A 27098-nucleotide genomic window follows, 5' to 3' on the forward strand; every position below is an offset into this window, starting at 1 on the left:
CTTAATGGATGTAAACAGTAATGTTTTACTCTTGTCATCAAACCTCCCTCCACACTATCAAAATCAATATAAAAGGCAATACTATAATTAAGCAAATATTTTTGAGAAATAATCAGCTTCAAGGTAATCTACCCTTTTAATAAAAATAGAAAAGAGGATTTAAATAAATATAAAAAAGGTTTTGGGGGAAATAGATTGTTTGCTGATGGAGGTGGGTCTTGTATCTATCTGTTGCTTTCTTTGGTTAATTAATAAGGAAACTGCTTGGCCTTTGATAGGACAGAAAATTAGGTAGATGGAGTAAACAGAACAGAATGCTGGGAGAAAAAAGCCGAGTCAGGCAGTCACCATGATTCTCCCACCCGATACAGCCGCAGGTTAAGATCTTCCCTGGTAAGTCACCTCATGGGCTACACAGATTATTAGAAATGGGTTAGATCAATATGTAAGAGCTAGCCAATAAGAGGCTACAGATAACGGGCCAGGCAGTGTTTAAAAGAATACAGTTTCCATGTAATTATTTTGGGTAAAGCTAGCCGGATGGTGGGAAGCAGTCCGCCGCTCCTATTTCAACAGTTTGCCATTAAGAACAATTGTTTCTGTTTCATAGGAAGGAGTTCAGGTCACGGGACACATAGTGGCTCACAACCAACTGCAACTCCACTATTCAGAAAATTTGACTCTATCTTCTTCTCTTTGTGAGTACTGTACACATATGGTATACATTAATATCTGCATGCAATGATATATTTCATTGAGTGAACGTATGTTGTGTTCCCGAACATTTTCTACTATCACTTATCCAAGAATATTTTAAATAAAGAAGAGAATGTGAATATTTACAGGCACCAAGGGTAACCTATAACCAAACAAAATACCACTGACTGGATAGCTTAAGCAGTATCATTTTATCTTTAATAATATAGAGGTTAGAGTTGCTGGCATAGTTTGTTATTCAAGAAACCTCTCTTTTTCGCAAATGGAAGATATCTATATTCCTGCACAGCTATTCCTGTGCTAAACATTCTTATAACAACAAAAGTCTTTATAGTTAATGGCAAAGCATCAAGTTCTAAAGGTCCAAAAGGATCCAAAGAAGGTAGATGGATATCTATAGGAATAAATGATCTAAAAAAAAAAGTAAGCTGTAGTCACTAATGGTCTGCACTCCACATTTGTTAGGGAGATGATAAAGACATGGTCTTCTGTCATTAAAGCAATGACACATAGCCACATTAGTTACCTTCAGCAGTGCTGGATGATGGGCCTCAATTAATGTTTAAAATTTATTTCAGAGAAGAGGCAAACAGTTTGGAATAACAGGGAAAAGCAAAAGCCTTGACATTCCCCAAGGTCAAATTCTTGGAGAAGGCATTTATGCTGACCCACAGGTTCAAGCTCTTTATAATGAACAAATCTTGTCCTTATGCCACAAGGCAGGCTTAAATGCTTGGGGCAGGATACAAGAACTAAGAAATAGAATTAAATCATATACCAGGGTTAAACAGGGCTAGATGGAACTCTTTACTGACTTTTTACAAAAATTAACTAAGCTTATTCAAATAGGAGTAACAGACCCAGATAGTATCTGGCTTTTGAAAATGCCAGCTTAGAATGCAAAAAGTTATATGGGCCTTTAAAGGTTAGATCAGAACATATGAATGAATGGATGCTGGATACAGTGAACATTGAGACAGTTGACTATAATACTGAATCTTGTGTAGGAGAATCAATTTTCAAAGAAATGAGGAGATATCAAAATCCCAAATGTTTTAATTGTGGTAACATAGGACATATAAAAAGGGATTGTAGACAAGGAATTCCTAGGAATAACAGATTCTCTGGGAATGGCAAGAATAGGAGGACTCAAGCTTCAAGTATATGTAGGAATAGCAAAGGCAGACATTGGACCTATGAATGCCAATCAACAAAAGACAGACAAGAAAACCTGATACCATTGGGAAACACCTTGAGGGTCCTCTCAGAGGCCCCAAGCCAAAAGTGGCCCAGTCATTCATAGTAACTGAAGAGGACATGTCTCATGATGAAAATTAAAAAAAAATAAACAAACAACAACAACAACAACAACAACAACAAACAGAGCCTTCTGTAAAAGACCAGACTGTTCTAGATGATAGCATAAATATGGAGGATAAATCAATAATTCCAATGTGAAATAGAACACATATTCTGGCAGATACCTATAAATGATTAGAGACCAAAACTATAAGTGCATATTAATGGCACTGTAATTGTTGTTTTGATAGACGCAGGTGCGGATGTGAGTATCATTACTCCAGAATCCTGGCATTCAAATTGGCCTCTTCAAGAGGCAAGTGTTCAATTACTAGGAATTGGAAACATATCTCAAGTTAAAGAAAGCACAAGATGACTTTAATTTATTGGGCCAGAAGATCAAAGAGGAAAGATGAGGCCATATGTGGTTAACATTGAAGTAATTTTATGGTGTCATGACCTGCTGCAGCAATGGAATACTGAGATTAACATTCTTGCTGTCCCAGGAAATCATAGTTCTGGGAAGGATATTATAAGGTACTATAAACAAATGTCACCAGCTATTCATGTTGTACAAGAACATAAAGCAACTAACACACTAGTAGAGGTACCAACAGCCCTACCTTTAAAATGGCTAACTGAGAAGCCTATGTGAGTGAAGCAATGGCCTCTAGCTGAAGGTAAGTTGCAGGTTTTAGAACAGCTGGTACAAGAGCAGTTAGATGCTCTCCATATTGAAGAATCAACCAGCCCTTGGAATTCTTTTTTATTTGCTGCAAAAATGAAATCTGGTAAATGGAGAATGGTGATAGATCTAAGAGCTGTCAATAAGTAATTCAACCTGCAGTCCCTCTACAATCTGGAATTCTTCTGTCTTCTCTATTACTGATGGATAGCCTCTTATAGTTATTGATTTGGAAGATTTTTTCTTCACTATACCTTTACAAGAAAAGGATAGAGAAAAATTTGCTTTTATAGTGCCTACTTATAATAATTCTCAGCCTACTAGGAGATATAAATAGACTATTTTCCCACAAGAAATGCTCAATAGCCCAACCCTGTGCCAATACTTTGTAAGTCAGTCATTGGAAATAATAAATAAGCAATTTCCTAAGTCTATAATTTATCATTACATGGGTGACATTTTGCTATCTGATTCAAACATGGATAATTTATAAAGAATGTTTAAAAAGGTAAAGAATTTTTTTTCTAAATGGGGATTACAAATTTTCCTAAAAAAATACAGAGAGGAGATTCTGTCAATCACCTAGGTTATAGAATAGGTTTGTAGAAAATTAGGGCACAAAAGGGACAAATTAGGAGAGACAGATTGTGGACTCTTAATGACTTTCAAAGTTTGTAAGGAGACATTTCCAGTCTATGACTGGCTGTTGGGATAACACCTGATCTAATAATTTATTTAAACAAACTCTTAGATGATAATGAAGCATTCCCAGAGAAATAACAGCTGAAGCAGAAAAGGAATTGACAATTGTTGATGAGAAATTACAGGAGGCACATATGGATAGGGTGAATCCTAATCTTAATTGTATTCTAGTCATATTGCCTTCCAAAGTTTCTCATACAGGAATTTTAATGCAGAGAGATGATTTTATCTTTGAATGGATCTTTTTTACCACATAAACCAAGTATGAAACTTATGTGGAAAAATTTCTTAACTAATTATAAAATGTAAATTGAGACTTCATCAATTATCAGGTATAAACCCAGGAAATATTATAGTGCCTTTCACTACTGATGAAATAAAAAAGTTATGAAAAGACAATGAACTATGGCAAAGAGCTTGTGCTAATTTTTGGGGGAGAAACTAATAGCAATTATCCTTAAAGTGATAAACTTAACCTTATAAAGAGAACTTTTTGGATTCTTCCCCAAATTATATACGATACTCCAATAACTGGAGCCCATACATTTTATACTGATTCAAATAAATCAGGGAATGTAGGTTACAAATCAGAAGAATTAAGTAAGGTGGAACAAAGCCCTTATAATTCTGTCCAGAAGGCATAATTATATGCTATTTTCATGGTGCTAAGACATTTTAAAGAGCCTCTTAATATAGTTATTGATTCACAATATGCAGAAAGAGTTATCTTGCATATTTGAAACCACTGATTTATACCAGCTGATAAAGAATTAACTTCATTATTTATCCAGGTGCAAGACATAATCAGGAATAGGCTTTGTCCTATTTATAACACACATCCAAGCCCATACAGGTCTGTCATATCCTCTAGCACAAGGTAATGCAGAAATTGATCAATTATTGATGGAAGCATTTTGCAGGCCTCAGAATTTCATAAAAAAATCATGCCAATAGCAAAGGTTTAAAGAAAGAGTTTGCTATTACATGGCAACAAGCTAAGGAGATTATAAAGAGATTCCCTACTTGCTCTTTCAATAACCAAACATCACTACCTGGAGGTACCAACCTAAAGAGTACTCAAAGGAATGAAATCTGGCAGATGGATGTGTTCCACTTTGCAAATTTTGGAAAATTAAAATATGTACACCACACCACTGACACTTATTCAGGATTTCATTGGACAACTGCTTTAAGCTCAGGGAAGCCCGATTCAGTAATCACACATTTATTAGAAGTTATGGCCATCATGGGTATACCTGCACAAGTAAAGACAGATAATGGTCCAGCATATGTCTCTAGAAAAATGAAACCGGTTTTTGCTTATTATAATATTAAGTATATTATAGGCATACCACATAATCCTACAGGTCAGGCAGTTATAGAAAGATCAAATAGAACTAAAAAGGATATGTTAAACAAACAGAAAATGGTGGGAAATGCCCCTAGAAATAGATTACTTAATGTATTATTAGCCTTGAATTTTCTTAATGCTAATGAGAAAGGGATAACAACAGCAGAGAGACATTGGATAATAGAAAAGTCTTCAAATTAAATTAACTGGTTTATTTCAAAGATGTGTTGACCTCACAATGGAAGCCAGAAGATGTGTTATGTTGAAGAAGGGTTTTTGCTCTTGTTTCCACAGAAAAAGAAAAATTTTGGATACCATCAAAATTGATAAAGATTCAGTTTGAAAAGGAGAAACCTATTGAAAAAGAGAAATGACAGCTCATCCACAATGGGAAAAAACATACAGATGGTAAGGAACCTCATAAGGTTTGAGGCAGGCTTCTGTTCTTGTCTATGCAGGAAAATATTCATCTTCAGAAATTCAGAGACACTGGAAATTTAAAGGCTGACAGATGAAAAAATAACTATCCAATTAGGATCATAAAAAATATGACTCATAAGTACAAGTAATAAAACATATACATTTAAACACACACATACACACACACACACACACACACACACACACACATATATATATATATATAGATAGAGAGAGAGAGAGAGAGAGAGAGAGAGAGGGTAGATTTGAAGTTGGACAACTGCTCTGTCCTTCTCTAAATCCAAGCATGTTCTAAAAAAAAAATTCAGAGTTTCACATGTCAAGAGCCACTTGGTACGGGGACAAGAAAAAAAAGAATTTTTTAAAAAAAAGTTACTCTTCTTCATATATATTTTTTATCTCAATCATACCTTTTATTGAATATATATATACATATATATATATCTGTATAAATAAATAATATATGTTTTCCACAATGAATAAGGAATTATCCCGCAGTAATATTTGAAGATTCCAGGAAGAATTTGATGCCCCAAACAACTCTACCTTTTTGAAATAATGTCATGATGCTGATAACGCTCTGACAAGACCTGTTTTGGGTACCAGCTACTCAAGATCCAACTTGGTTAGCTGAAATGGTGCACTTTTTTACAATGTTCTGGCCAGTTCTCCAAATAGGAAGTTCAGAAAAACCCTACCAGATACTCAGAGACTATTTGCAATTATACAGACAGTAATCTTGGAACTTAACCAATATTTTACTTTCACAAGATCCCATAGAAACAACATTGCCCCCTGAAATCTGGAAGTAATTCTAGAAGATGATGTCCCCTCTCCCAACAAAGCTTGTCCTCAGGGTTAGGATTATCATTTAGGTGTTTATTATAATTGGTATAGGGTTGGAGGTTGGGGGGAATTTTATAGGCACAGGAATCTCTTTAAAAAGGGGGAGGGAATTGAATGGGGTAATAGATTGATATGATCTTACTCACACTAATAATAATAGTGAATAATAGAGTGAATACATGTGAATTATTATTTGTAGGCAATTACATTGGAATAGATCCTTGTATATTGACACAAAGTTAAATGATATTGAACATTATATGCATACATGCTTCTACCCCCTCTTAAAACTTTTTTATGTATTGATATATATTTATCATATTTCAATGTACACTTCTACGTCTGATCAGGGTACTTATACATTGTTTATATTTTGAGATCATTGTCTTCATTTGATGCAAATTTATTTATTGTATAATATTCTAATATGAAGTCTTAGTCTTTAGGTTTTATAGGTATTAAGAATTATAGATCAATAGTCATCTATGTTTGTCATATTTATAGTTAGACTAAACAGGTTCTTTATTAGATTATATTCTGCATACATAGGCAATCTTCAACCACTTCAAATAGCTGTAGAATATCGGATTTAAATAACTTCGCATTCTGTTGAAGTGAGACATGATTTCTCCTGGCAGCATCAATCTATTCCCATGTGAATGGTGAGCACTGAAGACACTCCACTTGGAACTTGTTTTCTTCTTGGCAAAAGTGGCCTTTGGGCAAAGAAATGCCCATTCCTCAACTACTGACAAGACACCTGGTATCCAGAAATGGATAAGCAGGATTGTCAAATCTTGCCAAGACAGGGTAAGATAATTTTGTAATTTTTCCTGCCTCTGAAAATGTTCTGTCAGTTACTTTAGGCATTAGACAAAGTTGGTTGCTTCAATGTTGCAAATGAGACTTTAGATTATTGCCCAGGTAGCCAGTTGTTTCTGTCATTTGTTGCACATTTTGGAAGTTGCTTGATTCCACTTCGTGCTTACTCAAGTAATATTATTTCCCTTCTTGGGTCTTCCATGGGGTTGAAGACTAGATCATTGCAGTTACTTTCCTCTCATGACTTTGCAAGTTATTTATTATACAAGACTTAAACTAGTTAGGATAGGATACTTATTTAATATATTTTTTTTCTTGTATATAATTTTGTATTAGACCTAGAACTCTCTTCTTTTACCAAAAGTGGAGGTGCTGTAGGAAGTCTTACAGCCAGTGGTTACCTGCCCACTGGGGCATGGCCTCTTATACAATATAAGTCAATGTAGATCATGCGTCCAGCCTCTCTTTTTTGGCTGTGGGATTCAGTTTCTGATCTCCGTTCCAGCAGATGATTCTGATTTGTGAGTCTACCCCTAAATAACTGTCTATTTCTCAATTCTGAGATAGTGTGGGATTTCTTTTAAGTGTCCTTCCACATATAACTCCAGGAATCACTCAGATTTTTTTTTTTTGCCTTCTATCCTTGAAAATAATTTCAGCTAACCCAGACAGTGATTTTTTTTTCCTGCTGCTGTTTAGAATGGGTGCCCACCCCAGAGACAGATCATCCCAAAGATCTTGGCATATTTGTCAGATGTTGACTTCTTGAACTTAGTTGTTCAAAATTTATTTGATACTTTAACATAATGCTTTAGACTATTTTTTCTTAGCCTGTTATGCTTCATTTATAACATCACAAAAAATTGCTTCATCCCTTCATTTTGTTAAAATTGTTTACTGATATTTAAATTAAATATAAATAGCCATTATGTTTGTGGACATCGTGTTATGTCATCAATATTACTAAATATGTCACTCAAATACAGAAGATACATATTTTTCTAGTACAGATGAAAATTAATAATCTGTTAGTAAATGTAACAATTACATATTCTTACTCCTCTTACTCTTTGACTGAACTTTTTGAGCTCAGAAGCTCAGTCCATTTCTCTGTTCTGGATCTCTTCTCAGTTGCTGGATGAGGCTTTTATGATGACATTTGAAGTAGTCATCAGTTTGACTACAGGGCAAGGCCAGTTTGGGTATCCTCTCCACTATAGCTTAGAGTTTTCAGTTGAGGTCATTCTTGTGGAATTATTAGAAGTTCTCTATTGCCAGGTTTCATGCTGGTCTCATAATATCTCCCTCAATTAAGATATCTAGTTCCTTTCTCTCCATCTCTGTCCTTCACTCATCTCAACCATTCCATTTCCTCGAGTTCTCCTTTCTCCTCCCATTCTCCCCTCTGCCTTCTTTTTCACCTTTCTTTCTCTCCAACCCCCATGCTCCCAATTTTGTTAGGAGATCTTGTCTATTTCCCCTTCCTAGAAGGAATTTATGTATATTTCTTTTAGATTTCTCCTTTTCTCCTTGTTACCTAGTTTCTCTGGAGTCATGGATTATAGGCTCAGTATTCTTTGCTTTACAACTAGTATCCACTTATGAGTGAGGACAAGCCATGTTCATCTTTCTAAGTCTGGGTTAATTCTCTAAGGATAGTTTTTTCTAGTTCTATTCATTTGCATGAAAATTTCAAAATGTCATTGTTTTTTACCACCTAGTAGTGCATCATGGTGTAAACATGCCACATTTTCTTTATCTATTCATTGGTTGAAGTCCATCTAGATTTTTTCCAAGTACTGGATATTACGAAAATGCTGCTATGAACATAGTTGAGCACATGTCCTCGTGGTATGATTGAGCATCCTTTGGGTATATTTCCAAAAGCGGTGTTGCTGAGTCTTGAGGTAGGTTGATTACCATTTTTTTTCTTAGAAACAACCATACTTATTTATTTCCAAAGTATTTGAACAAGTTTGCATTCCTACCAGCAATGGAGGAGTGTCCCATTTACTCTACATCCTCTCCAGCATAAGCTATTCTTGAATTCTTGATGTTTTTATTTAGTCATTCTGAGTAAGATGAGAGTCATTTGATTCCTTGTTGACTAAGGATGTTAAAGATTTCCTTAGGTATGTTTTAATCATTCGAAATTCTTCTGCTGAGAATTCTCTGTTTAGATCTATATTCCTTTTTTTAATTGGATTATTTGGTATTTTGATGTCTATTTTATTCATTTCTTTATTTTGGAGATCTGTTTGTCTAAGTTTTAATTTTACCATTCAAGTGTAGCCGTATCACCATATAGTACTTTCTGTTCTGCAGTCTCCTCATCTCTAAAATGAGTAAAATTTGAGCTTGGCCCAGTAATTTCAACTAACGTACATGAGACTAGAAACTATATGGTAACTTTTACTTGCTTTACCATGTAAACAAAAGTGATAATAAAAATTATAAAAACATATGTGCTTGTAAACTTCTCATTGTAATTATTAATTATTGACATTATAACATTTTAATAGAGTAGCCATCTTGATCACCTTTTCAAAACTTGTGGTTGTCAACTGGAATCAGTAATGTCTTAAAGATAGATAAAAATAACTGATACTTGCTCTAACCAATATATATATATATATATATATATATATATCCAATACACAATACATAATCACAACACACTGTATATGGGAATAAAGCCACTCCCAGAAGTTCCAAGTTATTAAATGAAAATACCAGTGCTTTTTAAGTGGGCTATGACCCTATTATGTTTTTACCATGGAAGTTTCTTGGACCCCTAAATAATATGAACAATCAACTGTGCTACTGATTGCCTAGCAATACTCATTGTTAGTATCCTCTTTTAAAGACACAATGCTTTGGTAACAGAACACTACAAAGTTAAGCTGGACCTGAGCAAGAAACAACCTCCTTGCTGTTTACTCCTGTTAGTGACACAAGGTGCTATGTATAATATTGGAAAGGAATGGTCAACGGTGTTATTTATTTCTGTATCTGGTATTCAACAGTAACGATTAGAATGGCAAAGTGAACCAACTGCTATAATTATGGAAAGGTACAAGGGTTTTCTCATTGGATAAGATGATGTCTCACAGGAGCAAATAAATTTGTGGCTAGGGTGATCATGGCTAGTAGTATGGAAGTTTGTGCTGTTGTTTTGTTAAATATTCATGAGTTAATGTCAAATGGCATTTTAAAGAAACATGTTTATGTCTATAACGATGCTGTGAGCTTTGGTCACAGACATTTATTTTTACATAGGTCGGCAAGTCAGAAGCTCAAAACTGGTCAAAACACACATTCTAAATAAATGTTGAAAGTCCATTTATAAATGGGCCATTAAGATAACCTTCTTTAATGATGTTTTTCATCAGGAAATACCATTTATAAAGGGACAGGAATAATGTAAGAGCAGAAGTATAGAAGGAGAGAGAAAAAAAATTGTGAAAACTGACTTCTGGATATGACCTGGTTGTTGCTCTCTTGAATTTAGAGCAGCCGTCATTATCTGCACAGGATCTCCTCAAGACTGGGCCTGTCAGTACTTTTGTGAAGATGGAGAAACTTCTAGTGACCAACTAATCCTTTTCTGTTTATATATACAGATAATGGTTTATTTGGAGGAGAAATATTTTATTCAATAGCATACTAACTAGTAAGATGCATTTTCATGTTGCTCTAAATAAACTTTGATCCATGATTCTTTAAATAACCTTAATGAAAATGAATCACACACATCAAACAAGACATTAAAGTAGAGAGTGCTAGGTTAAAGACCACAAATATTAATAATGATGAGAAGGACAGCAAAAAGGATAATGGGCATGGAGAATATCATTTGACATACATTCTTTACATGCATGAAAACTCATAAAAACTATTATGAATACTGATATATGCTAATTAAACATTAAGAATATGGCAGTCTTTCAAAGGTCATAAATGAAGGTACACTGCATGCACGGATATTGGTACTCCCAGAAGCCATAGGATATTAAACAAAATTCTATTGCCAGATATGGCATACTTCCCTATGAGTGATGAAGCAGTAAGTACTGGTGATCCCTGAAATACTTCAGGCTTTTGTCATTGCTCTTGACTGTTTCTCTGAAATGGGTGATGAAAGTCTTGCTGCAGACACAGAATTGCTATGGTTGAAGGACACAATGAAAGGAAGCTAGAACTGTGCTGGAAACTTCTGACTTTCGAGGTTTTGTCGTGTTAGAGGGTGCTATTCAGTAACAAAAGTCATCAATGACCTCACCAAGATGTAGTCATTATATGGTACAGCATGAGATAGCCAAGCAAGGTGAGTCCAGTAATTAAAAACATTTCCTCCTCCTTCCAGCCTCCCACTCCTCTCCCCCTCCCCCCACTCCTCTCCCCTTCCCTCCCTATCCAGTCTGAAGAGCCTTCAGGGTTCCCTGCCCTGTGGAAAGTCCAAAGTCCCCCCCCCCTCCCCATCCTGGTCTAGGAAGGTGAACATCCAAACTGGCTAGGCTCCCACAAAGCCAGAACATGAAGTAGGATCAAAACCCAGTGCCATTGTCCTTGGTTTCTCATCAGCCCTCATTGTCCACCATATTCAGAGACTCCGGTTTTAAACCATGCTTTCTCAGTCACAGTCCAGCTGGCATTGGTGAGCTCCCAATAGATCAGCCCCACTGTCTCAGTGGGTGGGTGCACCCCTCGTGGTCCTGACTTCTTTGCTCATGTTCTCCCTCCTTCTGCTCCTCATTGGGACCTTGGGAGTTCAGTCCAGTGCTCCAGTGTGGATCTCTGTCTCTATCTCCATCCATCGCCAGATGACGGTTCTATGGTGATATGCAAGATATTCATCAGTATGGCTATAGGGCATTTGATCAACTATGTTCATAGCAGCATTACTTGTAATAGCCAGAACCTGGAAACAACCTAGATGTCCTTCAATGGAAGAATGGATGAAGAAAGTGTGGAATATATACATATTAGAGTACTACTCAGCAGTAAAAAACAATGACTTCTCGAATTTTGCATGCAAATGGATGGAAATAGAAAATACTATCCTGAGTGAGGTAACCCAGACCCAAAAAGATGAACAAGGGATATACTCACTCATAATTGGGTTCTAGCCATAAATAAAGATCCATGAGTCTATAATTTGATATCCTAAAGAAGCTAGATAAGAAGGTGAACCCAAAGAAAAACACATAGCTATCCTCCTGGGTATGGGAAGTAGAAAAGATTGCCGGGCAAAAAAATCGGGATCTTGGGGGTGGGGTGGGAGGGGGGAAAGGGGAGATGGGGAGAGAAAAGTGAGAAGGGTAGGATGGGGAGAACTTTGGGAAACGGGATGATTGGGATAAAGGAAGTTGGATAGGGGAGCAGGGAAACACATATCTTAATTAAGGGAGCCATCTTAGGGTTGGCAAGAGACTTTGACCTAGAGGGGCTCCCAGGTGCCCAAGGCGAGGTCCCCAGTTAGTTCCTGGGGCAGCCAAGGATAGGGAACCTGAAATGATCCTATCCTATAGCCATACTGATGAATATCTACACAGGACTTTTAACCTGTTCAGAAGCCAATGGCTTGGGAGGCAATTGGCACTAGGGAGAATATATAACTTTCCTTCTGCTGAAGGGATATATCTGTTCTCTAAATATTTATGTTTCTCTAGACAGATCAGTTCAACTCTCAGATTTGATTTGAGAAGCTTCACTTCTCAATAAACAGTGGAAAACACAAAGTCTCCTGGCTGATCACACTAATGAGACCTGGCACTTTTTAAGTGAATAGACCTATATTGGTCATTTGTAAATTTCCCTCTTCCCCCAAATGATTAAAACTTCAGGATGTATCTTAGAAGGGTATAGAAAGAGTATAAAATGGCATCATGGGTAGAAGTGTAATGATGTCTCCTAGATACGGTGTGGCCAATACATTTGTTAATCAGAGTAGCCATTGTTACCTACACAATAACAGACCAGTTAGCATTCAAACCCAACATTCATAGTCACACACTCACAACACAATACAACACACAAATACAAGAAAAAGCAGGGAAGTCGAATTTGTTGTGAAGAAGATTTATATGTTCAAAAACATTTCAAATATATATAACTATTTTCCACATATTGCATAGTTCACAATATATATGCAAGTGTCAAAGGATAAATATTTACAATATGTGATATATGTATGGAACTATACTTTAATGAGATAAAGACAGACATATATATTCACTAACATCACTTGAATGACAGAAAAATTAGCATTTTTCCAACAAGTATAACAATTTATGTTTTAAAAATTAATTATTCCTAATCTTGGTTTTGTAAATAGTAAAAAGATTATCTTCATTTTTGAAAAATTTCATGCTGTTTCTATAATGTTTCAATATGAAATACAATTATAAGCAAGAAACCGATTCCTTGTCAAATAATAATTTTCATTTAATTTTTGTTTCTTTAAACTTAGTATTATTATATATTGGTACATAATGTTATGGAAATATTAAAATAGATAAAATCTTATTTATGTTGTGAACATTATTATATCCTCATGTGTATCTTGTAGACGAAACCCCTTTATAGAATGAGCATGTGTCTCGCTTGAGTTGAAGACAGCATTTGGAATTTCAGTCTGTGTATAAATTCTGAAGGTACAAATTGACAAGATGCTTGATGACATGTCAAGAAATATTTGCAAATATCTCTGGTGTCAGCACAATTCAGATTCAAATAAGTTGTCTTACACAAACAATTTATATATAAACTGGTAAATAGGATGGAAAGAGAGGGCAGACAGGAGAACAGGGAAATTACCCGGAGCTGTATTTCAGAGCACCACAGATGTGTAAATACCCTCTACATGACCACTGATACTGCAAGAAAATACATAAAAATGTTTTATCATAAAAAATTATTATAAAAATAATAAAAACACATATATTAAACACAACTAAAATTTATAAATCATAATTCAGAATATATTTGAACATGTCTGCCTTTTTTATCAGGCTCTTAATAGTGAAGACATTGAACATGATCCCAATACACTTTTGTGTGAGAAGTAATATTTGTCAAAAATTGATTTAGGAGCCGGGCGGTGGTGGCACACGCCTTTAATCCCAGCACTAGGGAGGCAGAGGCAGGCAGATCTCTGTGAGTTCGAGGCCAGCCTGGTCTACAAGAGCTAGTTCCAGGACAGGAACCAAAAGCTACGGAGAAACCCTGTCTCAAAAAATCAAAAATAAAAATGATTTAGGTCACTTAACCTTTACTAATTTTTACTAATATATACCTCCAAGGTTAATTAGTTGTTTAATTTTCCTGCAACAGAATGCAATGGGACAATGGTTCTTGAGCATGTAGAGCAAATATTCCCAGAACTTATTAAGTGTATACTTAGCACATGTCTGATCTTTTAAAAATATTATCTGAGTCTATCAACTTGACATTTATTTACCAATGTTCCTACAACATTTATTTATTATTTGTGCACTGACTATTTCTGACACAGGAAAGCATCATTTTGAATAGTGAGGGTTCAATAAAAGAACATGATTGAAATGCTGACCTGTGCTCTTACATTGCAGAAGAGGATAGAAAGCATTTTGTCTCTTCTGTCAGCAAATGCCTTTGATCCCAATTCTTGAAAAGTTGAGGTGAACTAATTAAAACCAATTCTTAAAATTAATTAAGAGTAGAAGGCCAACATGAACTACATGACACCGGTCTTAAAATACAAACTGAGGGGTTAGAGAGATGTTTCATCAACAAAATGTACATTTGCTGCTCTTGTAGAGGATCTAGGTTTAATTCCCTCACATAATGATTCACATTTATCTGTAAAACAGGGAATTCAGACCTCTGTAGGCATCAGGCCCACTTGTAGTTCTCACATCTACCTCCAGAGGTAAAACATTTATGCAAATGGATTAATTAAATGTGGAAGGACACAAAATAATAATACATAAAATAATTCATCAGGGAGTTTATTAAGTGATTTCAAATGTAGTATTTTGTTTGGGAAATGGTAAGCTGTTATAAGAAACCAAAGGCACTTCTTGCTATTTCATACTCCTACAAAGCTTCTTAGGTAAATAGAGAGATTCCAGGGATGCAATACTTATTGGGAAATATCTGCAATGTGGATATAGCTTGGAATGCTTAAGAGTATTTTGCTTTGTAAAATAAGCAAGTGAAAAAGATGAGACAGAATGTGTGTTTTGAGAAATAGGTAGCAACCAAATTATTAAGCCTTTTTAGGACATTTTAAGACAGGTGGCAAGTCATATGTCACATATTTCTGTCATATGTGAGATACTTATTCATACGTTAGTGAAATATATTCCTGCCAGACTGATAATGTTGAAGAGCGTGCTTAAATCTAGGACAAGAAAGTGCATCTGAAGGTATTGGGATTGTGACAGATGACAAGACTTAGAATAGGGGTGCCATTAAAACATGGTAAGTGTTCAAAGCCACAACCAGAGACTGGGAAACTTGAAGGTCATGTAAACTGGCCAATACTTGAAGTGGAAACTCAGTGTCATCAGGGCCTTAGGATCAGAGGAGCAAGTGTACGGTAACTGCAGTAACTCAAATTAAGGCATTACTTCAGAAACTCGGCAGGCAAGATTGAGGGAAAGGAGGTTGTCTCCATCTGTTTGTGAACTATGATTAAAACCTGATTCATCACTCAATTATACACACATGGTTCAGAGGCAAAGAGCCCATGTGAAGGATCAAAGAACTGAGCTGAAATTTGAGTTAGTTGAATTTGTTGTTTGACTCTAAACTACAGAATCCAGAGACTTTAAATATATTATATTAAATGCTTGAGAAAAAAACTACACATCTCAAAGAAAGAAGAGATAGAATGACATAATATAATTTCTTCCTTCTTCCTTCCTTCCATTGCTGGTGAGAGTTGTACAGCAGGGTGAGATTGAAGGATGTGGTACAGGAGTATATTAAAATGATATAATTTCTATCATCTCAACAAACAACAAAAACATACTTCGGACAAAAATTATAGACATTGTTTTGCATATGTATATGTTTGTTGTGTCTGCTTTTTCATTTGTGAACAGATATGTATTGCAGATAGATATAAACATTTTTGTTGTGAGCAGGTGGAGAGCTGATATTGATGTCATGAGCTTTTCTTGAGTGATCACTACATTATTGAATAACACAGGTGAATTCAGTTGAACCCAGAGTGGACCAAAATAATAAGTCTAATGGGGAATCTTGTTTTTCAAGCTCCTTCCTGGATTCCAAGTACTGGATGTACATGAAGTCCCCACACCTTTCTATTCTTGGAAAGGATATCAGAATCATCACTCTGGATAGAACAGTGAGTCCTTTGTCCATTGTGACTTCTACCCAGGCAAAAATACACTACTTTAAAAATTAGGTTTATTAGATCAGTCCCACCCTCGCAGTCCTGACTTCCTTGCTCATGCTCTCCCTCGTTTTGCTCTTCATCTGGACCTTGGGAGCTCAGTCCAGTGCTCCAATGTGGGTCTCTGTCTTTATCCCCATCCATTGCCAGATGAAGGTTCTATGGTGATATGCAAGATATTCAACTGGCCTACTGGAGAAGGCCAGTGTGGTACCTTCTCCTCTGCTGCCCAAGGACCTAGCTGGGGACATCCCCTGGGACACCTGGGAACCCTTCTAGAGCCAAGTCTCTTGTCAACCCTAAAATGACTCTCTTAACTAAGATATCTTCTTCCCTGCTCCACCTTTCCTCCATCTCAACCATCCCATTCCCCTAAATTCTCCCCAATACTCCCTTCCTCCCTTCTCTCTCACCATCTCCCCCCCCACCCCTGTCTTCCCAACTTGTCTACTTCCAATATCCAGGAGGATAAATATATGTTTTTTCTTTGGGTTCATCTTCTTATTTAGCTTCTCTAGGATCACGAATTATAGGCTCAATGTCCTTTGTCTATGGCTAGAATCTACTTATGAGTGAGTACATACCATATTCATCTTTTTGGGTCTGGGCTATCTCACTCAGTAAAGTGTTTTTTTCAAGGCCAGCTGGACTGGGACTGAATGAGCATGTGATCAAACCGGAGTCTCTGAATGTGGCTGACAATGAGGGTGGACTGAGAAGCCCATGATAATGGCACTGGGTTTTGATTCTACTGCATGTACTGGCTTTCTGGGAGCCTAGTCTGTTTGGATGCACATCTTCCTAGACCTGGATGGAGTGGGGAGGACCTTGGTCTTCCACAGGGCAGGGAACCCTGACTGCTCTTTGGACTTGAGAAGGAGTGGGAAGGGGATGGGGGAGGGAAATAGGAGGGGAGGAGGTCGAAATTTTATTTTTAAGTAAAAATAAAAATAAATATATAAATAAAGAAATAAAAAATATATATCAGATTTAAAATACCTTCTTTAGATCCATGTTCTTTTCTTCCTGTTCCATCAGCACTGTCATCATTGTATTATTAATATTTTTGTATCGACTAAACTCGATTAAATTTACCTGATGTGAAAGACTTTGAAGTCATTCACTACAGCCTAGGCACATCCTCAAATTATAGCTATTGATTTAAAAAAAGCCTAATCTGATTTGTGTTAGCAATCTTGAAAATACATTGATTAGAGATTGGTCACACTCACAGAGAAAGAAGAAGCACTTGATGGAGGGTGGTACACACAGAGAGTGAGAGGAACAGAGACAGGAAGAGAAGGAAGACTGTCCCTAAAAATCCACAAAGGACTGTTTCCAAGACACTTCAGAGATACTAGAATGCTTTCTGTATAAAATGACCGATTCTGCCTATAACATATATATATATATATATAATCTCATATTTTAAATCACTTATACATTGCTCACAGTACCAAAAAACGTATGAAAAATATATAATTATCTGTTATGCTCTATTGTAGGTAATAATAAAAAGAAAAGGAGATTTTATGACCTATCATTTAAATAAAGGATGGATGTTTAGGGACAGTTTTTCTTCTCTTCCTGTCTCTGTTAGTTTTTTTTTTTTTAATCAATATCTATAATTTGAGGATGTGCCTAAGATCTAGTGAATGACTTCAAGGTCTTTCACATCAGGTAAATTTAATTGAGTTTAGTCGGTACAAAAATATTAATAATACAATGATGACAGTGCTGATAGAGCAGGAAGAAGAGAATATGGATCTAGGAAAGTTATTATGAGAGCTACAGAGATAGTCAAAGGGAGAATTTGGGGTATACATGTGATCACATTCCATCATGTACCTGCATAAAATTCCTCAAGAATATAAGTACACAGCAAATAAAGAAATAAAATATTCTTTCTTTCCCCCAAAAGATCCAAGCCTCATATTGATGCAAAAAAGAGAGAAATACTTGATTATTTAGGACAAAAACAAATTAATTATAATTTTCTTTCAAACATATTGTCTCATCTCCAACAAGTGAGCTTTCAAGAAAGAAAATTATTTACCATTTAATTGAATAAAAATTATTCTGTGTTTCCTAAAGTTCACAACCCGCAACTCTGAAAACAACTTGTATTTCATTTGCCAAATTTTCACATGATGACATTGGTCTTCAAATCTCCCCTCTTTCTACGTTGCACCATGATGTGGATGAGGATGAATGTTATTTTATGCTGATTTTTGTAGCAATTTTCTCAGAAGTAAAAACATTCCAACCTGGAAGGAGTTTTCAAAAATGAGACGAAACATTTCATTCTTAAGTGAAGCTCATTTATTTTCTGGAAACACTAGATGTTATCCCTTTAGGTTTTAAGAAGAAAGGACTGAGAATCCTCAGCAAGTCCCTGACTGACCATATGCATAAGAATCACCACGCCCCCAATATTAGATAAACAGTGAAGAATGATGGGAAAGTGCTGAAATCAATGGTGATCCCTAGAAAAGGCTTAGATTACCCAAGCCTACTGGAAAAACCAGAAAATTCAGAAGCTGAATTTCTTTAAGTTAGGATAAAATCACTGGAAATGCCCTATAACAAGCACAAAAGAGCTGAGTGTCCTGGAAGAAGACTAGATTACCTAAACTGTCTCAATGTACAGCCTGCTAAGTTACGTTCAATTGTTCAATGAGTTTTATGGTTCGAGTTTTCATGATTCATGATGCATGCTGCGTGGTGTTAGATTTTGATGATACAAATGCTGTTAAATTATATCTCAACCTATAAGTAACTCCTTATCCATATTTCTTATGACCTTAATGAGTTTATTGCTCACTGATATACAAAGTTGAAATTTGGTGGGATTCTTACTATGCCATCTAGGATATATAGACTTTTAGGTTCATGTTTCCACAGGAATAGTTTTGAAACTTCCTTTTAAATCTAGACAAGTGTTTGTAATTTCTGAGATTCGGAGAAAGTAAAATTATACTAAATTAGATATTCAAAGTATTCCAATATAACCACCCTTACATAGTTTTGTATCAATTCAATATGTTTTTATTTTTTTTATAAATTCTGAAGACTTTGGTCTAAATGCATGCCTAAGAGAAATTTATAAATATTAATAAATTCAACAAAAACCAAGGAAAAACCTTGTGTAATGTAATAATTTTATGTTTTTCCCTGAAATGTCCAATCAGTACAGGATAGAGAACGCATACCACCCTGAGATCAAGTGTTTTAGCCTATAGCAAGCCAGATACAAGAACAGTCTTTGAAGTTTGCTTTCTCATATAAAATTTTCACTACTTTTTACAATTTGCTCCATAATATATTGTTGCTTATTTTAATATAAAAGTAATGTTTCCCTCTACTCTTCAAGCAAAATTGATTCTTCAAAAAGATTTACAACATTTCTAGCTAGTATAGTATAGCAGTTCTTATTACGGATTTTACCTAGGGAGTTTTTATTTTAAACGCAATCATCTTGGATGCTAGTTATGAGGCTTTGAGAAAATTACTTTACCTCTCTGCCTCTGTTTTCACACCTGTAGAATGGTAACTGTGTATTATAATCATAAATGAATCAGTGTTCTTTGATTTTTTTTGAAATTCTACCCCATTTAGACCAATGAATATTACTTGTGCCAAAATCTGAGGTAAGAGTAAGATACAAGAGAACTCACTATCAAAGGAGTTACAAAGTAGCTACCAATCACTCTACTTCCCTCGGAGAGAAACAAAACAAAGAAGCAGCTGGAGTTTGGAAGACTGTGACTAAGCCATGGAAATCAGTTGTAAGAATAAAACATGTGATCCCTATTGAACATTCAGACTTGGGATGACAGAACATAGGGAATACTGAAGTATGTTTGTAAGGCAATCCATTGTGGGTGTGGGTGGATTCACCAGTGTTATAGGCATGATACAAGAACATTCTTTGTTTTAATTGATTTTATTGAGCTATATATTTTTCTCTGCTACCCTCCATTATCCTCCCCTCCCCTTTTACCCTCTCCCATAGTTCACATGCTCCCAATTTATCCAGGAGATTATGTCCTTTTCTACTTCCCATGTAGATTAGATCCACGTGTGTCTCTCTTCCTATCCTTATTGTTGTCTAGGTTCTCTGGGATTGTGGATTGTAGGCGTGTTTTCTTTGGTTTATGTTTAAAAGCTACTTATGAGTGAGTACATATGATAATTGTCTTTCTAGGTCTGGGTTAGCTCCCTCAATATGTTTTCTAGATCTGTCCATTTGCCTGAAAATGGATAGATGCCATTTTTTCCCGCTGTATAGTACGACAAGAGCATTCTTGCATAGAACGTTTTATAATTTTCATAGGTTTGGAACCCAGTATTGAAGTTGGAGTAGACACTATCACTGTATTTCAAAAAGTAAACTCACTCATTAGATATGATGAATTCTATATTACTATCAATCTATAGTAATAAAACTGCTTGATATTGGCATAAAAAGAGACACATGAAGCAATGCAATAAAATCAAAGACCCTGATATTAATCCATACAACTATGAACACCTGATTTTTTACAAAGAAGCCAAGATGGTACAATGGAAAAAAAGAAAGCATATTTAACAAATGGTGCTATCATAACTGGATGCCAACATATAGAAAATTGCAAATAAATCCATATTTATCACCTTACAAAAAACTCAAGTCCAAGTGGATCAAAAACCTCAAAATAAATTCAGTTACACTGAACCTGACAGAAACGAAAATGGGATCAGCAGACTACCTATTTAATAACAGTAGCACAGACACTGAAAGGAGCAATCAATAAATGTTACTTCCTGAAATTGAATAGCTTCTGTAAGTCAACAGACATAGTAAATAAAACAAAACAACAGCCTATAGAATGGGAAAAGATCACCAATTCCACATCTGAAATAGGACTGATCTCTAAATTATATAAAGAGTACAAGAAACTAGATATCAAAATACAACTTAATTCAATTAAAAAAAGGCACATAGCCTGGCAGTGGTGGCACATTCCTTTAATCCCAGCATTTGGGAGGCAGAAGCAGGCAGATCTCTGTGAGTTTGAGGCCAGCCTGGTCTACAAGAACTATTTCCATGACAGGCATTAAAACAACAAAGAGAAACTCTGTCTGGAAAAGCAAAGAAAAGGGGGATGGCAGGTACAGAGCTAACAAAAAATTCTCAAAAGAAGAATATCAAATGGCCAAAAGACATTAAAGGAATTCTTTAACATCCTTAATCCACAGGGAAATGCAAATAAAAACCACTCTGCGATATCATCTTACACCAGTCAGAAGGACTATGATCAAAAGTACTGAAGCGAGCTTATGTTGGAGAGAATGTGAAGGAGAGCATTTCTCCGCTGCTAGTACAAACTTGTACAGCCACTTTGGAAACCAGAATGGTGGTTTATCAGGGAATTTGGGAATAAATCTACTTCAAGACCAGCGATACCAATCCTGGGCATATATTCAAAGGATGCTCAATCATACTAAAGGACACTTGCTCAATGGTGTTCATAACAGCATTTTTTTTGTAATAGCCAGAGCATAAAAATAACCTAGATAACTCTCAACTGAAGAATGGAAGAAGGAAATGTGAGTACATTTACACAGTGAAATATTATTCAGCTGTAAAAAATGATGTCATTAATTTGAAGGTAAATTGATGGAACTAGGAAAAAAAATGATCTGAGTGAGGTAATCCAGACTCAGAAAGACAAACATAATATATACTCATACTTAAGTGAATACTGGATATAAAGGAAAGAATAACCTGACTACAATCCACAACACCAGAAACAGTAGGTAACAAAGACTCTAAGAGGAACACCTGGATTGCCCAAGGAAAGAGAATTAGATGGTTGAGTTGGGTGAGGGCTATTACATTTTTTTAATGATGTTTTTTCAATGTTTCTTCTGATGTGCTTCGGTGTTTAATTGGAATCTGTAGCAAAAAGTCTTATTTATTTCTAATTGCAATTATTTTTTTCTCTTTTGATTAAGCAATTATTTAATAATATATAGAAATATTAGGAAAAAACTAGTGAAATCTTTCTTTTGTTTCAAGGGATGGATAGACACTTAACCACATCTTTTTGATAGTCTTATTTCATGTATTCAGAAACAGTTCACAGATATGTAATCTCTACACTGATCATTTGTGAACTACACAACAAAATTTCTCTGAGGAGGTCAGAGAGCTACAGTAACTTACTATTGATATAGAAATACAAATATAGAGTACAGCTGTAAACTATGTAAATTTAGAAAATCAGTAGTAGAGGATTGACATTTACGTCCTATGAACTTCCAAACCGTAGGTTCTTGGCCAAATTTCTTACACCAGGCAAATGTGCCCATCTTTTGAATGGGCCTCCGATCTAATACTAAAGGAGGTTACCCACATAATATTTGTGCATCTACTGTGTACATTGAAAAATATTTCCATTCTGGTCCTTACTTTAGTACACAATGTTTATTTTTATCATATATTACTTCACAAAGTCTCATTATTAAAAAGGGGAACACAAAATTTATCAGTGCCAGAGGTCAGGGAGAATAAGATTGAAATATTGTCTTTGCACCTGCCAGAGCTGCCATACTCATAGTAGCCACAGCTTCTTGCTTAAGACTGGCATTGTAGCATCAACTATGAAGAGGAGCCAGACCCAGGAGTGTCCATCTCTGGCTAAGGAGCTACTGCAGTTGATGACTTCCCAGGGAGAGTCAATTTTTTAAAGACTGTGGCCAAAGGTAAGTAAAATATGATATAGTGGATGGTCTTATACCCATGAGTAAATGGGAAGCCCAATAGAATGAGATATACTACTAACAATAATGAGAAACTATTAAAGAAGACATGAATTTTTGAGAGATTAGAGATGGAAGATTACCTGAAAAGGGTTAGAAATAAAAGTAAACTTAATGAAAATATAATGAATACATGGATAAATTCTAAAATAATTTAAAACAGGTATAATTACTAACCTCTATGTTAAAAAAATAAAAATAAATGTAAGCAAAAACAATTATGCAGAAAAGAATTGCCAGTGTTTTATAAATCTCTTTCTGTCTCTGTGTGTCTTTGTGCATGTGTATGTGTTTATGTAGATACACACTTGGGTTATAATCAGCATTATTATACACTTTTTTTTGTGAATACAAACTCACAAAAATGACCTTCACTATAAGTAACTATAAAAAGAAAAAAATCTATACTTCTGAACTTTAGAATATTCTCTTTGTTAGAAAAACATTTTAATTGCTATGTTGCTTCTATAAAAACTTTATTATGTTTTCAGAAAATGATTTCATCCCATATGTTATGTAGAATTTATTCCCAAGTAGTTGTGAGGGCAAGTCTAATTCGTGGCTACTGCCTCTGATTCTTGATGTCAGTGTGAATTAAGTTATTCCCACAGTCTTTGAGGCATTGTACCTTTTTAGTAGATAAATCTATGACATTGGATGTCATAATTTTTATTCTATGAGAAATGAAAAAAAACATTAAATCACAATTTCAGACTTTATCTCAAACTAAATTTATTGTGTGCTCTGTTGTGCATGCTGTATATGTTTAAGTAATTCATCACGCCTTTCTAAGAAAAATTGTTCCAGAAGAACTTGGCAACTTCCATGGCTTATATTCGTATATTTTGTACTTTTCCACGGAGTGAAGCATATTTTATTTTCTAGGATAAAGTTATTTCTATAAAACTTAAGAAAGTGTTTGAAGTGTTGGGATGCTTTAAAACATTTGTCAGATGAGTTATTTAAAGTTATTGTTTCCCAAATCTTTGAATAACAAAAGAATGATTAATTTTGGCTCATGGTTAAAAAGATTTTTTCCGTGAGTCCTTGGCTGTTTCTCCTGGGCAAATAATAAGAAAACCGTAACTTGGAAAAAAGAAAGAAGAAGAAGGAGAAGAAGATGGGGAGGAGATAACATGTTAAGAATACCATGAAAATATGTCAAGTGAAAAATTATATATATAAAATTCTTGTTCTACCAAATTATATGACTTTATACCATCAAAGTGAGCAGTGAATGGGAAGGCATTAGCCTTATTTAAGCCTTGTCATTTGTCATTAATTATATCTGGAAATATTTTTACCTATACAAATGATTTATTTACTAATGTTTTAGATAGCTCTCAATAACTTCAAGTGATCAGTCTAGATTTTGACCACATTGTACAATATAATAATGTAGATGGATGTTTCTGTCCTGTCTGGTTCCACATCCATTTGGTCTCAAAGAAACACATGGAAGCTTATATTATTTATAAACTGTTTGGTGAATTAGCTCAGGCTTATTATTAACTAGCTCTTACAACTTAAATTAACCCATAAATCTTGTGTATGGTTAGACATGTTGCTTTTTACTTTTTATCAGTGCTGCATTCTCATCTTGTTTCCTCTGAATCTGGGTTGCAACTGTGTCTCTCCCTTTCTTCTTCCCAGAATTCTCTTAGTCTGTTTGTCCTGTCTATACTTCTTGCCTGGCTACTGGCCAATCAGTGTTTAATTAAACCAATATGGGTGACAAAACTTTACAGTGTACAAAAGCATTATCCTACAGTGTTGTCTGAGGTTTTCTGTCATACCCTGTTCCTGCAATCGTTAAGTCCCAAAGAAATCACATAGAGGTGTACGTTAGTTATGATTGGCCCATTTGCTCGGGCTTTTTATTAACTCTTATAACTTATATGATGCTATTATTCTTGTCTATACTAGCCATGTGGCTCTTACCTTATTCAGCGAGGCAGTCACATCTTGCTTGCTCTGTAGCTAGGCCATGACTGTAGACCAAGCTTTTTTTTTTTTTTTCCCAGAATTCTCCTGTTCTCCTTGACCCACCACTATTTCCTATCTGGTTTTCCTGCCTATACTTCCTGCCTGGCTACTGACCAGTCTGTGTTTATTTAAGATATAATTGACAGAATACAGACAATTGTCCCTCACCATCACAACATATTAAAATGAGTATTTTATATTACTTTATGAATGATTTAGAAATATCTCATGTGTGGTATTCTAAACAATGTTCAGAGTACTTCTTTGTTCAATCAAAAGAAAGTAATAGAGAAATGCATGACTTATAAAAGATCTGAGAATAGGAGGTTTATTATTAATAAATGTTATTAATTAACATTTTATAATAATAATTAATTGTAATATTAACAATAAGTCTTATTAATATTAATCATAAGATTTATTAATAAGTCTCTTATCTCAAAACAAAATAGCCAATCTACATTAAGGTGTCAGTACCAAGCTTTAGAGAACATCACAGAATATAAAGAAAAAAATGAATATAAGAGCCACATGATGGGGTAGAGCATTGTGAAGTGAGGTCTATCACAATCATGATCTAACAGCATCTATTGCTACCTACACAAAACCTATACAAGATAAGGAAAGAAAAAAATCCTACATAGATTGGGTAGATTGTCTGTGGCTCCTACCACAAACTGAGGTGTTACTTTCTGTGCATAGTTGTTAGAGGAGGGATCATCATTGTTAGGTTGTAACAGCTGGGAGGTTACCCATGTTCCTTAGATGGCTACACATCCATGTATACTAACTGAACATAGTTTTAGCTCTTAAATGCATGTAACCTTCTAGTAAAGCCACTGTGATTAGTTTTAATCAATGTTTGTACAAGATTGCATCATTGTAGTTGTAGACATATGTTGATAAAATTGTGGCTTTATTTTTAGATATCAGAGTAAACAAGTTTTGTTTTTAATAGTAAACAAGTTACATGAATTCTTCAGTTTCCTGGTACATATAAAAATAGCTTTTATGTGATACTGTGATCTATTAGGTATAATATATATATATATATATATATATATATATATATATATATATAAAGATATATTTTTATTTAAAAGAATTTATTGCAAAAAGATATTAGCAATCCTCTCACTTTCCAGAAAATCTTTTTTACTCATAGAGCATCTAGCCCAGTGTTGATGTTGACTGAACGGGTTTGTGAATGCTCAAAGTTGAAGTAGTTAGGGTGTGATGATGTAAAGATAGAAAGAAATATTCAGTTCATTGATGATGCTTCTTTATATAAAAATTCTATTTTTACTCAAATATTTATTGATTTTTAGCATCATTTTACTCACTTTTTGGCTTATCTATAGGACACAGATCTTCCTTGTTAAGAGTTCAATGGTGATATTGTATCATTTAGTCACATCCTCTAGACAACATCTATACTTTCACATTGGATGCTATTCTCACTATAATCTACTCCAGTGTAGTCTTTAAACTCCAGGAGTCATTTGAAGCACTGGATTTAAATTCTTCAAAACCTGGTTGTACTGATATGTTTAAATCTCCAATTCTCATTAGTGTTCACCATAAAATATAGAACAATGAATACATTCCAGAAGATTTTTAATGTCATTTCCCAGATCCATCATCAGAATCAATAACCTAGTCATCTATATCTTTCTAAAATATGTTTCTTAAATGATAAGAAGCCATGGACTGTAATAGCAATCATGAAAGCATCACAAAACTCAGGGAATACCTCCACCAGAACTCTTATGTATCCCTTAACATTAATTTGGAAAAGAATTCATACTCCAGCATTCTAGACATCTTCCTTTATATCTACAATAATTTAACTTCCACCCCTCATCAAAGAAGCTTCTTTCTGTATGCAGAAGATGAAGACCATTATAGAAAATTATACCTGGTCTAAAAGAAAAGAAAAAATGACCATACAGTGCCCATCCACAAATGATACATTTAAAACACAATCCCTCTGCCTAAGACTAAGGGAATCACAGAAGAGGGAAAAGAATGATTGT

Source organism: Microtus oregoni, unplaced genomic scaffold (assembly GCF_018167655.1).
Source record: "Microtus oregoni isolate MIOR12 unplaced genomic scaffold, Mior012 000031F_ref0000149, whole genome shotgun sequence".
Taxonomy (NCBI): domain Eukaryota; kingdom Metazoa; phylum Chordata; class Mammalia; order Rodentia; family Cricetidae; genus Microtus; species Microtus oregoni.